The 14,246-nt window shown below is 40.2% G+C and overlaps 1 protein-coding gene across 1 annotated transcript in view; it reads left to right on the top strand.

Annotated features, from left to right (window-relative positions):
* The window catches only part of PTPRN2 (protein tyrosine phosphatase receptor type N2), a 938,219-nt gene that overhangs the window by 249,363 nt on the left and 674,610 nt on the right, over positions 1 to 14,246 (top strand). The window lies entirely within an intron of this gene.

Below are 14,246 nucleotides of genomic sequence, written 5' to 3' on the forward strand. Positions count from 1 at the left end.
GTAAATCGTAAAGCACAATCTTGGAATGACTCCCGTGCTTTTCATCAGAACGATTCATATAATAATAATTATTAATCCTTTACTCTTTAATGCAGTCTCAGAGAGCACATGAATATCTCTTGATTGAGGCCTCATGAGCTCTCCCATTGTATTGCTGCTGTTTTATCCAGTTTTTTTAGTTGGGGAAACTGAGTTGCAAAGAGCTTCTGACTTGCTGAGATCATACAGTAAATAAATGACTACATCAGAAATATAACCCAATCCACTGATTTTTCTGCTAACGGCCATTTCCTCCATAGTATATTCTTACTGCAATGTAACATAATTGAGGCATGGATCTATAAGTTTAGCCAGCCATCATTTGAGCCATTGGAAATACAGACTGTCTTTGCTTACGAGTAAGGCTGTTGATTAATCACAATTAGCTCTCACAATTAACAAAAAACAAAAGAAATAGCATGTTTGAATTCATCTTATGAGTGGAGTCAGCATAATGTGAGATTTCAAAAGATAGCTACAGCACTCAACTCAAGGTTTAAGGCTCTGAGGAGCTTTCTAAAATCTGAGAATGATAATGTGTGGAGCATGGTTTCAGAAGCCTTAAAAGAGACACACTCTAATTTGAAAACTCTAGAACCCAAATCACCAAAAAAAGAAAATCAACCTTCTGCTAGTAGCTTATAACTCAGATGATAAGAACATAAGAACGGCCATACTAGGTCAGACCAAAGGTCCATCTAGCCCAGTATCCTATCTGCCAACAGTGGCCAATATCAGATGCCCCAGAAGAAGGGATCACAACGGGTAATTCTCACGTGATCCCTCCCTTGTCTCCTACTTCCAGAGAAATGGAGGCTAGGGACACCATTCCTACCCATCCTGGCTAATCTGACCCATCATGGCTAAATGATGAAAATGAACATGCTGATGCTTTTTGATTGTTATTGTGCAAAGCCTGTCATCAGCATGGATACATGTCTTTTGAATGGCGGTGGAAGCCTGAAGGTACACATGAATCTTTAGCACTTCTCGCACATAAATATCTTGTGACACCCAGAATGCCATGTGAACACTGTAAACATGAAACAAGCAGCATTATCTCCTGCAAATGTAAACAAACTTGTTTATCTGGGCAATTGGCTGAACAAGCAGTAGGACTGAGAAGTCTCAGAGGTGCTAAAGTTTTCCATTTGTTTTGTTTTTGAATGCAGTTATTTTTGTATGTAATTCATTGAGTTCAGGACAAACAGATTGCTCTACAATTCTTGTATTATGTGACATGAAAAATACTATTTCTTTTGTTTTTTACAGTGTAAATAATTGTAATAAAAATAGCGAGCACTGTAAATGTTGTAACTGAAATTAATATATTTGAAAATGTAGAAAACATTAAAAATACTTAAATAGTATTCTATTATTGTGATTAATTATTAATTGCTTGACTGCTCTACTTATGAGTGAAGATAATCGTGTTCTTGAAGTCTTTACAAGTAAGAAAAATACTCATTGTGGATACATCTTAGGAAGTTTGCTATAGTATTCATAATGGCATTCTATAAGGCTTTTTCTAATCCTGTTACAAATTATCAGGGTTTCATATGGAGATTTTGGGTGACAACGTTTGTTTTCTCATTTTGTATGCATCACTACTTATTTTTTCATCTATCATGTCTTAAGAGGATAAGAACAGCAGCACCTTCTGATCTGGGTAATAAAACAAATGGATTGACTTTGATGAAATGTTTGTCAGCAAAAGAGAATCTGCCATGAATCCCTGTCAAATCCGGTTTGGCATTCCAAGATTAAGTATGATCCAGCTGTGGAAAGAAACCAATAATTTGCCCCTTAATCTTCTGCAAATGGAGTTACTGGAAGCTGATATTCCATCTGTCTTAAAATCTGTGTGTAGTCTTATTTTTCACCAAGAGGTGTTACAGAGGCTAAAGATAGGCAGCCTTGGAATTCAGATGAACTATGCCATGTTAAACATAATTAGACTATTACATAACTTTATGATTTTTCTTTATGGATAGTATATTAATGGGTTTTTATCACCCCTGGTTTCTTGTGTTGTTTTTAATCAGAGTTTCCTAAGAAAGAATTAGTATGAAATCCTGTACCCATTGTAAACAGTGACAAAACTTCCACTGACATCACTAGCATCAGGTTTTACCTTGGAAGTTTAAGGAGTTTTTATTACTTTTTTAAAGAAACGTGGGCAAGATTTCTGTTTTGTTTTTCTTTTTTATATGAATGTATATATTCTGTCCTGCAAAGAAACACCATCAAAATTGTTACTGGGAAATGCTTTGTCTTTGTGTTTTAATACCAAACAAAACTGTATTTTGTGTGTGTTACTCTTCAGGAAAAAATGTTTCTATTTTTTCTAGGTGCTATCTCAACAGAGGGTAGTAGAATGTCTAGGTGTCATAGATCAGAATGTGAGTGGTCAGATCCACTGGTTGGAGCAGCAACTGTCAGGAACCAGGACGAAGATGGCAATAGGTTGAAGGCAGGAACGGTGCATGGCTTGGGACAAAGCAGACTGAGGAGAAGTTGCAACTCTATGGGCAAGTGTGCTGCACAGCCACTGGCCAAGTGCTACTTATTGCTGGACTTAAGAGCAGTCCTAGTAATACCCTTCAGTTATTGGCTGTCTGGCCAGTTAGGGGTTCTAGTTGTGGTAGGCTAGCTGATCCCAGGCCCAGCTGCAGACCCTCATACCTGACACTTGGTTTAATTTATCCTCTTTGTTTATTTAGGATTTATAGTGCATTGACTCCATTGTGGGCAGAGTGATATCTCTTAGCACACTATGTTCTGTCCTACTTGCTATGTAGGAAACTGGGCACTTACTGAGATGAGCGAGATAAGATTTAATAAACTCTCTTGAAAAAGTAATTTTCACCATATTTCAGCTTACACATTTTACAGGGGCTTGGGACTCTTGTACGGTGGGAGTCCTTACCAATGATGCACCCCTGACATTGCCTCCCTCAGAAAACACAAAATCAGAACAGATGTCATCTTGCTCCCGTGCCATTCCCAAGAGTTTAATAGCAGAACATACCCATCTTCCAGATGAGAGATCCATGGATAGCCAGGCAAAGGTGATACTACTTCTTAAGCTGGGTGTTTTCACATTATTTTGGAGACTGTAGGATGTTCTAGAATGGAGGGTTTCAAACTCTGAGTTGTGGTTTGTAAGGGTAAGCCACTAGCTGTATCTGAGATGCTTTGTTTACATGTATTTTGCAGGTACAGGTGATTGCAACTCCCACTGGGAGCTGCAGGAAGTAGTATAGACCTGGATGCCACTTTCTACAGCTCCCATTGGCTGAGAGTGGTGACTTGCGGCCAACAGGAGCTGTGATCACCTGTACCTGTGGAGGCAAAGGTAAACAAAGACATCCCATGGCCAGATAGCAGCTTGCTCTTACAAGCTGCAACCCAGAGTTTGAAAACTCCTGTTCTAGAAAACCCCCTAAAGAAATGGATTGAAGGACACTAAACAACATAGGAACACTGAAATTGGTTTGCCTAGCCAGCCTTGCCTAATCCTTCAGTGGTACAGTCATCTAACAATCCAGTTTTTAAACACCTTTACTCTAATACGTAGGGCAGCACAGGCAAGCCAGCAAATGGGATAAAGTCATAAAAATTATTCAGTCAAAAACTCATGGTATTTGGGAAGTCTGCATGAAGATGTAGGGCCCCATACTGTGTAGCACAGGGATTCTCATACGGGGAATTGGGACCAGTCAGGGGGTTGAGGTTACTACATTGGAAGGGAGGGGGATCATGAGCGGTCAACCTCCATCCCAAATCCCACTTTGCCTCCAGCATTTATAATGGTGTTAAATATATAAAAATGTTTTTAAATTATAAGAGGGGTGTCACAGACAGACCTACGTATATGGGATCACCCGTACAAAAATTTGAGAACCACTGGTGTAGCCCTTGTTCCAGCAAGGAACGAGATGCAGCAGCACTCCAGGAAGGCTACCCGCATTTTGCTGAACATTGTGGGAGCTTATGCTTTTAAGGAAGCTCACCTAGCCCGAGCTACTGTGCTTGCTTAATTTGTGTGATGCTAATCTGACAGTGTCACAAGTTTGACTTTTTTCATCCTTTCTGGTGCATATCCTATCTTAGATTCTTACATAGTCCCTGTTACCAGAGTATCCAAGCACATTACACTCTTTAATGTTTTTTTTTCCTTACAACACCCTGACTCTTCACATTGGGGAGGATTGGTATCCCAATTTTATTGATGAGGAACAGAGTGACTAAATGACTTGCCTAATGTCATACAGAAAATCTGTAGCAGAGCCAGGACTATAACCCAGTTTCCCAAGTCCCCAGTTAGTATCCTAAGTATGAAGCCATCCTTGCTAAAGAGAAGAATTTCCATGTAGAGCAAGTGCAAATAGGACAGCTCTTCCTCCTCCCCCCCCAACTACAATAGCCTTATGGAAAAGTGACAAAGAGTCCTGTGGCACCTTATAGACTAACAGATATATTGGAGCATAAGCTTTCGAGGTCTTTGCCACAGGACTCCTCGTCACTTTTGCAGATTCAAACTAACATGGCTACCCCTCTTATACAGTAGCCTTATGGTATTCTATATATTTGTGTTCTTGTGACTCTTATCTTATTTTCCTGGATCACCCAACGTGAGTCTTCTCTGTATCTCTGTCCTCACCCTTCAGTCTTCATAGAATAATAGGACTGGAAGGGACCTCGAGAGGTCATCGAGTCCAGCCCCCCGCCCTCAAGGCAGGATCAAGCTCCGTCTACACCATCCCTGACAGATGTCTATCTAACCTGTTCTTAAATATCTCCAGAGAGGGAGATTCCACCACCTCCCTTGGCAATTTATTCCAATATTTGACCACCCTGACAGTTAGGAATTTTTTCCTAATGTCCAATCTAAACCTCCCCTGCTGCACTTTAAGCCCATTACTCCTTGTCCTGTCCTCAGAAACCAAGAGGAACAAATTTTCGCCTTCCTCCTTGTGACACCCTTTTAGATATTTGAAAACCGCTATCATGTCCCCCCTTAATCTTCTTTTTTCCAAACTAAACAAGCCCAGTTCATGAAGCCTGGCTTCATAGGTCATGTTCTCTAGACCTTTAATCATTCTTGTCGCTCTTCTCTGTACCCTTTCCAATTTCTCCACCTCTTTCTTGAAATGTGGCGCCCAGAACTGGACACAGTACTCCAGCTGAGGCCTAACTAGTGCAGAGTAGAGCGGCAGAATGACTTCACGAGTTTTGCTTACAACACACCTGTTGATACAACCTAGAATCATATTTGCTTTTTTTGCAACAGCATCACACTGTTGACTCATATTCAACTTGTGGTCCACTATGACCCCCTAGATCCCTTTCCGCCATGCTCCTTCCTAGACAGTCGCTTCCCATCTTGTATGTATGGAACTGATTGTTCCTTCCTAAGTGGAGCACTTTGCATTTCTCTTTACTAAACCTCATCCTGTTTACCTCTGACCATTTCTCTAACTTGCTAAGGTCATTTTGAATTATGTCCCTATCCTCCAAAGAAGTCGCAACCCCACCCAGTTTGGTATCATCTGCAAACTTAATAAGAGTACTCTCTATCCCAATATCTACATCATTGATGAAGATATTGAATAGTACGGGTCCCAAAACAGACCCTTGAGGAATTCCACTTGTTATCCCTTTCCAGCAGGATTTAGAACCGTTAACAACAACTCTCTGACTACGGTTATCCAGCCAATTATGCACCCACCTTATCGTGGCCCTATCTAAGTTATATTTGCCTAGTTTATCAATAAGAATATCATGCGAGACCGTATCAAATGCCTTACTAAAGTCTAGGTATATGACATCCACCGCTTCTCCCTTATCCACAAGGCTCGTTATCTTATCAAAGAAAGCTATCAGATTAGTTTGGCATGACTTGTTCTTCACAAACCCATGCTGGCTATTCCCTATCACTTTATTACTTTCCAAGTGTTTGCATACGATTTCCTTAATTACCTGCTCCATTATCTTCCCTGGGACAGACGTTAAACTGACCGGTCTATAATTTCCTGGGTTGTTCTTATTCCCCTTTTTATAGATGGGCACAATATTTGCCCTTTTCCAGTCTTCTGGAATCTCCCCTGTCTGCCATGATTTTTCAAAGATCATAGCTAAAGGCTCAGATACCTCCTCTATCAGCTCCTTGAGTATCCTGGGATGCATTTCATCAGGACCTGGTGACTTGCTGACATCTAACTTTCCACGTTAGGCACACCTCCAGACTTCTCGGTGAAGACCGAAACAAAGAAGTCATTGAGCATCTCCGCCATTTCCAAGTTCCCTGTTACTGCTTCTCCCTCCTCGCTAAGCAGTGGGCCTACCCTGTCCTTGGTCTTCCTCTTGCTTTTAATGTATTTATAAAAGGTCGTCTTGTTTCCCTTTATGCCTGTAGCTAGTTTGATCTCATTTTGTGCCTTTGCCTTTCTAATCTTGCCCCTGCATTCCCGTGTTGCTTGCCTATATTCATCCTTTGTTAGTTGTCCTAGTTTCCATTTTTTATATGACTCCTTTTTTATTTTGAGATCATGCAAGATCTCCTTGTTAAGCCAAGCTGGTCTTTTGCCATATTTTCTATCTTTCCTACACAGCAGAATTGTTTGCTTTTGGGCCCTTAACAACGTCCCTTTGAAATACTTCCAACTCTCCTCAGTTGTTTTTCCCTTCAGTCTTGCTTCCCATGGGACCTTACCTACAAGTTCTCTGAGCTTATCAAAATCTGCCTTCCTGAAATCCATAACCTCAATTGTGCTGGTCTCCCTTCTACCTTTCCTTAAGATCATGAACTCTATTATTTCGTGATCACTGTCCCCTATACTGTCTTCCACTTTCAAGTTCTCAACTAGTTCCTCCCTATTTGTTAAAACCAAATCCAGAACAGCTTCTCCTCTGGTAGCTTTTTCAACCTTCTGAAACAGAAAGTTGTCTCCAATGCAGTCCAGAAACTTATTGGATAGCCTGTGCCTCGCTGTGTTAGTTTCCCAACATATGTCTGGATAGTTGAAGTCTCCCATCACCACCAAATCTTGGGCTTTGGATAGTTTTGTTAATTGTTTAAAAAAAGGCCTCATCCACCTCTTCCACCTGGCTAGGTGGCCTGTAGTAGACTCCTAGCATGATATCACCTTCGTTTTTTACCCCTTTTAGCTTAACCCAGAGACTCTCTACATAGCTATCTCCTACGTTCATCTCCACTTCAGTCCAAGTGTGTACATTTTTAATATACAAGGCAACCCCTCCTCCCTTTTTTCCCTGTCTGTCCTTCCTGAGCAAGCCGTACCCTTCCATACCAATATTCCAATCATGCGTCCCATCCCACCAGGTTTCTGTAATACCAATGATATCATAGTTGTATTTATTGGTTAGCAATTCCAGTTCTTCCTGCTTATTACCCATACTTCTCGCATTTGTATATAGGCATCTAAGATACTGATTTGATCTTGCCTCCCTGTTGTGTCCTTTCTCCTTGCCATTATAGGCCGTAGTCCCCCCCATTTCCAACCCATCTCCCAGTCCCGCACATTCAGCACTTACCTGTGGGCTTTGCTCACCTGCCCCCGACAAACCTAGTTTAAAGCCCTCCTCACAAGGTTAGCCAGTCTGTGTCCAAACAAGGCCTTCCCGCTCCTGGAAAGGTGAACTCCATCTCCGCCAAGCAGTCCTTCCTGGAAGAGCACCCCGTGATCAAGGAAGCCGAATCCCTCCTGGCGACACCATCGTCGCAGCCAGGCATTCACCTCCAGGATGCACCTCTCTCTGCCCGGGCCCCTACCTTTGACAGGAAGGATAGAAGAGAATACCTTCTGTGAGTTCTTTGTCTTATAGTATGCTAGGGAACTGTAACAATTATTGCAATTTCACACTTGGCTAGAATTTTGCTTGAGTATAATTCTGAATCCTCACGGAGACACTATTAGTGTAATGGTATGGGGATGTGAATAACTGTTTCAAACATGTATTTGCCTGAGGCATAGTAAAACTAAAATAACGTAAAGGAGGCATTTATAAGCAACTTAGTAGTCAGGAGATGAGAACTGCTCTTGGTTCAAAAGCTGGAAGAGACACAGCTCTAGGGCAGAATCCATGTAGCCAAGTAAAATTGCTGTACCTATTGTTTAAAAAATAAATACAAGAAGAACTAAGAGAGAGAGAGACAGATTGGGGGGAAATGATAGCCCCTGAATATTTATAATCTCTTTTGTGCTATTGCACAATTGAAACCAAAAGAGGCTGAGTGTTGGTGGTTAAGCTCTAATTCCCTAAGGACAGGGTGTAAGATGACTTCCCTTCAGGGGGAGCATATGGTGCAATTGATATTGTCTCTAAAGAGCGCTGTTTTTTTTTTTCATTTGGAAAGATGGTGGTATAATGTAATATTAGATCTCTGGAGAATACTGTAAAATCACTGTTGGGGAGATAAAATGAATGTAATATCAGTAAAAACATATTGCTGGTATTTCTGTCCCTTATATTCCGAGGTTGACATTATTGGCAGTAACATGCAGTCATAATAACTTCTAAACTATGATGATGAGCTATTATCATAGCCTTCAGATTTTCCATTTGTAATCAGAGATCTGATTTTAAAATAAACAAATAAACAACAGAGGTCTCTGGAGTTCCCTGTGTGAGAGCGGCTTGAATGATAGCAAGGGTAACCTTTAATTCTGGGGAGAAATGCAAATTTATTAAAAAGTAGGCTAATAGGGTCACTTTATTGTCATAGTGAGGAATTCTCTTCCCTTAGATGAGGTACAATAATCTTTTCTGTGTTATGTAGAAGCAGAATTAAAGGCATATTTGTCACATAAAATACTGCTTGCCACCATGTGTATGGACTTTGAGTTCAGAAAATGACGAATGACATATGCTTTTCCATTTAGATTGTGACACTGTGCTACTTCCAATAAAATTTTGTTTAGACCTTTTCATCTTCAAGGATAACAGAGAAATTCACACTTTTTACACAGAACATTTAGCATTTTGAGATACTTCCACATCTGGGATGAAGAGTACGTTTTAGATGCATTCTTATGAAAACAGGATTGGCCTCTTTAATGACCTGGGATACCTCTGAATGGAAAGAACAGAAGTTACTGACATGATCAGTTACCTCTATATGAGTTTGAACTTGTGGCTCTAGGTAGGAAAGTACCACAAACCATTCTGCTAGTGTCCTACCTGATAATCTGTACATAGTCTTATTGATAGGTTATGAATCTATTACATATGGGCCTTTAGAACAGGTTCCCACTGAAAAGTTCAGGAGTAAATTGACAACTTGTGAATTTTAATAGTGAAAATTTGCTATGGATTCTGTTTGTTTGATATCTTGATATTACCTTTCTAATGCTAAAATGTGTAATCATATTTAGGTAAAGAATGTGAAAAGTGCTTTCTAATGTCACTGTATTGACAAACTTTCATCTTAACATCTGAATTGTGTTAGGTTAGAAAGAGTCTCTAAATAAAGCTGAAGGTGAGGTCTGTAGAGAAGACATGTCTGTCTGGTCATTGCTGCTTTAATTAGGCATTGTTGCCTTCAACATTTCTCTCCAGTAGTTGTACTTTTCAAATAGTAGGTTTCACTGGTGGTATTGCACCATGGTTTGCAGTTTGAATGCTATTAAAATAGACATTTTTCTAATTAGAATTTTTCATGCACTGTTCTTAAGCAAAAAGCTTGAAGTATAAAGCAAAGAAAAAATTTGACATGCCTAATTATGTAATACATGTTTTAGCATTTTTCAAAGAGGATTAATGGTATTTTGCTAGTAAATTGGCTAACTGCTTGGTGAGAGTATGTCTGTAAATTTTAAACTCTAAATCTTAGGAAAATGTAATTTCAAGCTACCTCAGAGTGGATGACTGTTTAATGGCACTTCATTGCATTGAGGTGTGATTTTAGGTCCCATAATTTCTTATCTTATGTTCTCTGGTCCAGACGTGTAGTAGTGGAAGCAGCATATCCAGCCACTAAACATGTATTTGTAGGGGACATGGGAGGAGAGATTGGAGGAAAGAGAGAGAGATTCTTAGGAGCTTGAAATCTTTCTGGTTGTACCAGAGTAGCAGTGGGAATGGAAGTAGAATAGGAATGTTTGATGCAGGGCTTGTACTGATAAAGCTGAAATCTATAGTTAACTAAAATTAGTCTGTAGTGATGTTTAAAGAAAAAAAGGAGGGTGGGTGAAGATTAAGAAAATGCTTTATGGAGAACTGGATGTTTTAGGGGTGATGTGATTTGCAGCCTTTCATCTAGGTCAGGGGTGGGCAATAATTTTTGATGGGGGGGGTTTTTGAAAGTGGTCATGGACCACACTCTTCCAGGATATTAATGGAGGAATTCCAGGGTCTGGGATGGAGGTTGGGTGCAGAAGGGAGCTTGGGGTAAGGGATTGGGGTCCTGGAGGGAGAGCAGGGCCTGGGAGTTAAAGTGAAGGAGGCAGTTGTGACCTAGGATAGGGGACTGGGATGCAGAGTTTTGGGATTTGACCTAGGGTAGGAGGGGATTGGTATCTCGGGCAGGAAACTGGGGTGCCAGATCTGGGAGGGGAGATGGGTGCAGGAGGGGACAGAGGGTTTGTGTATGTGGTGGGGAGGGGAAGAAGGTTGGGGAAGGGAAGGAATGGGGTTCCAGAGGCAGGCTTTGGCTTGGAGATGCTTACCAGAAGAAACCTGAGGCATACTGTCTGCTGTAGGATGCTCACTGCTCCACGTGGCTCTGCTCTGGGCATGGGAGGGAGGGGGAACAAGGATGGAGGGAGAAGGTTTCTTAGTTACACTGTCCCTGATCCCAGCAAAAATTCTCAGCTCCTATTGACCAGAAACTGAGATATTGACCAATGAGAGCTAAGAGATTTTGCTGAGGGGGGAGGGACGACAGCATGAGAAGTCTCTCTCTTCCCTCTCCAACCATTCATCTGGAATGGAGAGCAGCTAGCTTTTTAAAATGTGAACTGATGTGAGGTAGCCATGGGTCAGATCCGGTAGTTTGGTGGGCCGCATCTGACCTGCTGGCAGCCTCTTGCCCATCCCTGATCTAGGTTGTAACCAGATCAACTCCAGTGCAAAGTTAATTGAAATATAATGTGATTTTGTCTACATTAAATAACTTAGGGTCTTAGTTTAGTTTGTGTTGTCCATTTCTCTAAAATAAACCATCCCACTAATTCCAATCTAAGTAGGCTTGGCAAAATTCTATTTTTTAAAAATGTCAGTGGATAATGTGTATTTTTAAGCATTTTTTTCTATTTTTATCTATTTAAACTTTTACAATTGCACAAAATGATGAGTTTTAAACTTTTCCCCAAAATTTTTATCGATTTACTCTTTTACAGTTGCAAAATTTCTGGAGGGAGGGGGAAATCAGACAAAGGTGGTGGTCAGACAATAATTATTTAATGACTTCAGACACAGCATCAAAAAGTTAAAATTGTATAACCTTTAAAACAGAAATTGTCAAAATCCTATATCAAAATATACAGAGTAAATATCCTGAAATCAAACTATAATAGCAGCATTTTTCTTATGTTGCTTGTCGACAAATTTCCATTATTATCAATGGCAATAAACTTTTCATTGGTTTTTACATATATGGTGGTAAAGTCAACAATTACTGACATTTACTAATAAAAATCTAGTCCTTCCAACCCTACTAATCATGTGAGTTGTTCCACACCTGTAGTCACTAACTTTGCCTAACTCTGAACCTCTTATTTTTCTGTTTTCTAAACTAAGATGCTCAGAACTGAACACAGTATTTAAGGTGAGGGTAGGCCCTTGACTGATATAATGGCATTATAATGTTTTGGTATTATTTTTTATCCCATTCCTTATGCGCTAGAGCATTTTGTTTTCTTTATTGATGACTGCATTGATTTATCCATATGGATACTCAGGTTGGCTACGTCTACACTGGCCCCTTTTCCGGAAGGGGCATGTTAATTTCACCTATCGTAGTAGGGAAATCCGCGGGGGATTTAAATATCCCCCGCGGCATTTAAATAAAAATGTCTGCCGCTTTTTTCTGGCTTTTAAAAAAGCCGGAAAAGAGCGTCTACACTGGCCCCGATCCTCCGGAAAAAGCGCCCTTTGAAGTAGGAATAAGAGCCTCTGGAAAAGGGCGCTTTTTCCGGAGGATCGGGGCCAGTGTAGACGCTCTTTTCCGGCTTTTTTAAAAGCCGGAAAAAAGCGGCGGACATTTTTATTTAAATGCCGCGGGGGATATTTAAATCCCCCGCGGATTTCCCTACTACGATAGGTGAAATTAACATGCCCCTTCCGGAAAAGGGGCCAGTGTAGACGTAGCTGTTATGTTTTTTCCAAAGTAACTACAGTTAATGTAGGACTCAGCAATGTATATGCATAGTTCAAAATATTTTGAATGTACATTACCTTGCATTTGTCAACAGATAATTCCATCTGTTACCATGCTGCTCATTTGCCTTACCCTATTAGGACCCTCTGAGCATCCTCACAGTGTTTTCTAATCTTGTTTAGTCTAAATGAATTTACTTGATCTGCATTCAGTCATGCTCTTTTCCATATCATGGGCCTGTAAATCAAAAGTAATCCTGTGTGTATATATAGGAAGTTGTAAAGATGTATCTGGGAGCAGTTGCAAATGCTTTGGAGGATGGGATTAAAATTCAAAATGATCTTGATAAACTGGAGAAATGGTATGAAGAAAATAGGATGCAATTCAATAAGGACAAATGCAAAGTAGTCCACTTATGAGGAATCAATGCATTTCAGATATATAAAATGGGAAATTACTGCCTAGGAAAGAGTGAGATAGGGATCTAGGGTCATAGTGAATCATAAACTAAATATGAGTCAATAGTGTGACACTGTTTCAAAAAAACAAACATCCTTCTGGGAAATATGAACAGGAATGTTGTAACCAAGACATGAGGAGTAATTCTTCTGCACCATTTTGCACTGATTAGGCCTCAACTGGAGTATTGTGTCCCATTCTGGGTAACATATATAAGGAAAGATGTGGACAAATTGGGGAAAGTCCAGAGAAAAGCAACAAAAATTATTAAAGGTCTAGAAAACATGACCTACAAGGAATGATTGAAAAAATTGCTGCAGTTTTCAAGTACATAAGAGGTTGTTGTAAGGAGGAGGGAAATAAATTATTCTCCTTAACCTCTGAGGATAGGACAAGAAGCAGCTTAAATTGCAGTAAGGGCAGTTTAGGATGACAACAGGAAAATCTTCCTAACTACCAGGCAGGCTAAGCACTGGAATAAATTGCCCAGGGAGATTGTGGGATCTCCATCATTGGAGATTTTAAAGAGCAGGTTAGACAAGCACCTGCAGGGATAGTCTAGAAAATACTTAATCCTGCCATGGGTATAGGGGACTAGACTTCATGACTTCCCGAGGTCCCTTCCAGTTCTGTTTTTCAGTGATTCTATATCTTTGTAAAAGCAGCATGAGACACAAATTTTGTTTACACTGTTTGCAACTCAAGTTAAATAGTACAACTTTTTATTTTACAATCCACCAGCAGTAAATACTGTGTCAATGTTAATACTGTGTCATTTGGGGCACACAGGAAAAATGATATTACATGCAGTCCCCGACTTATGAATGGGTTATGTTCCGAACACCTGGTCGTAACTTGATTTGGTCGTAAGTCGGAAAAACCCTTAAACAGCCTGCCCCCACTGTTCGAAAAACTTAAAATACATGGTTCTCAACTCGAAAATATTATAATGGGGTTAATGGGAGTTGGCCGTAAGTATGGATGGTTGGAAGTCGGTGTGTTCGTAAGTTGGGGAGTGGCTGTATTGGAGATATTTGATATACAGAGGTAACAGCCTGGCTGAATTGTTTTGCGAGGGTGTTTGTGAATAAGTTTTGTCAATTATGTCTTTGATTTAAGAAAAGGTTTTAATTCCCACAATCTGGAATAATTGTCTGATCAGATGATCACATATAGTCCAAATAAATTAGTAGGTATCAAATGTGTGACAGCCCTGGCTGCTGAAGAGAGATGCAGGGCAAACTCCTCCCTTCCTGTCTGCATGTTGCTCTTTACTGCCTTCTGTGAGTTTCACTACACATTGAACTCTCATTAAAATTGGTGTCAATGGGAGCTTCACAACCAGTGTGATTACTGAACATGCAATAGAGATTCACAGTATGGCTGGGAGAGGAGAATTTTA

This window comes from Pelodiscus sinensis, chromosome 2 (genome assembly GCF_049634645.1).
Source record: "Pelodiscus sinensis isolate JC-2024 chromosome 2, ASM4963464v1, whole genome shotgun sequence".
NCBI lineage: Eukaryota > Metazoa > Chordata > Testudines > Trionychidae > Pelodiscus > Pelodiscus sinensis.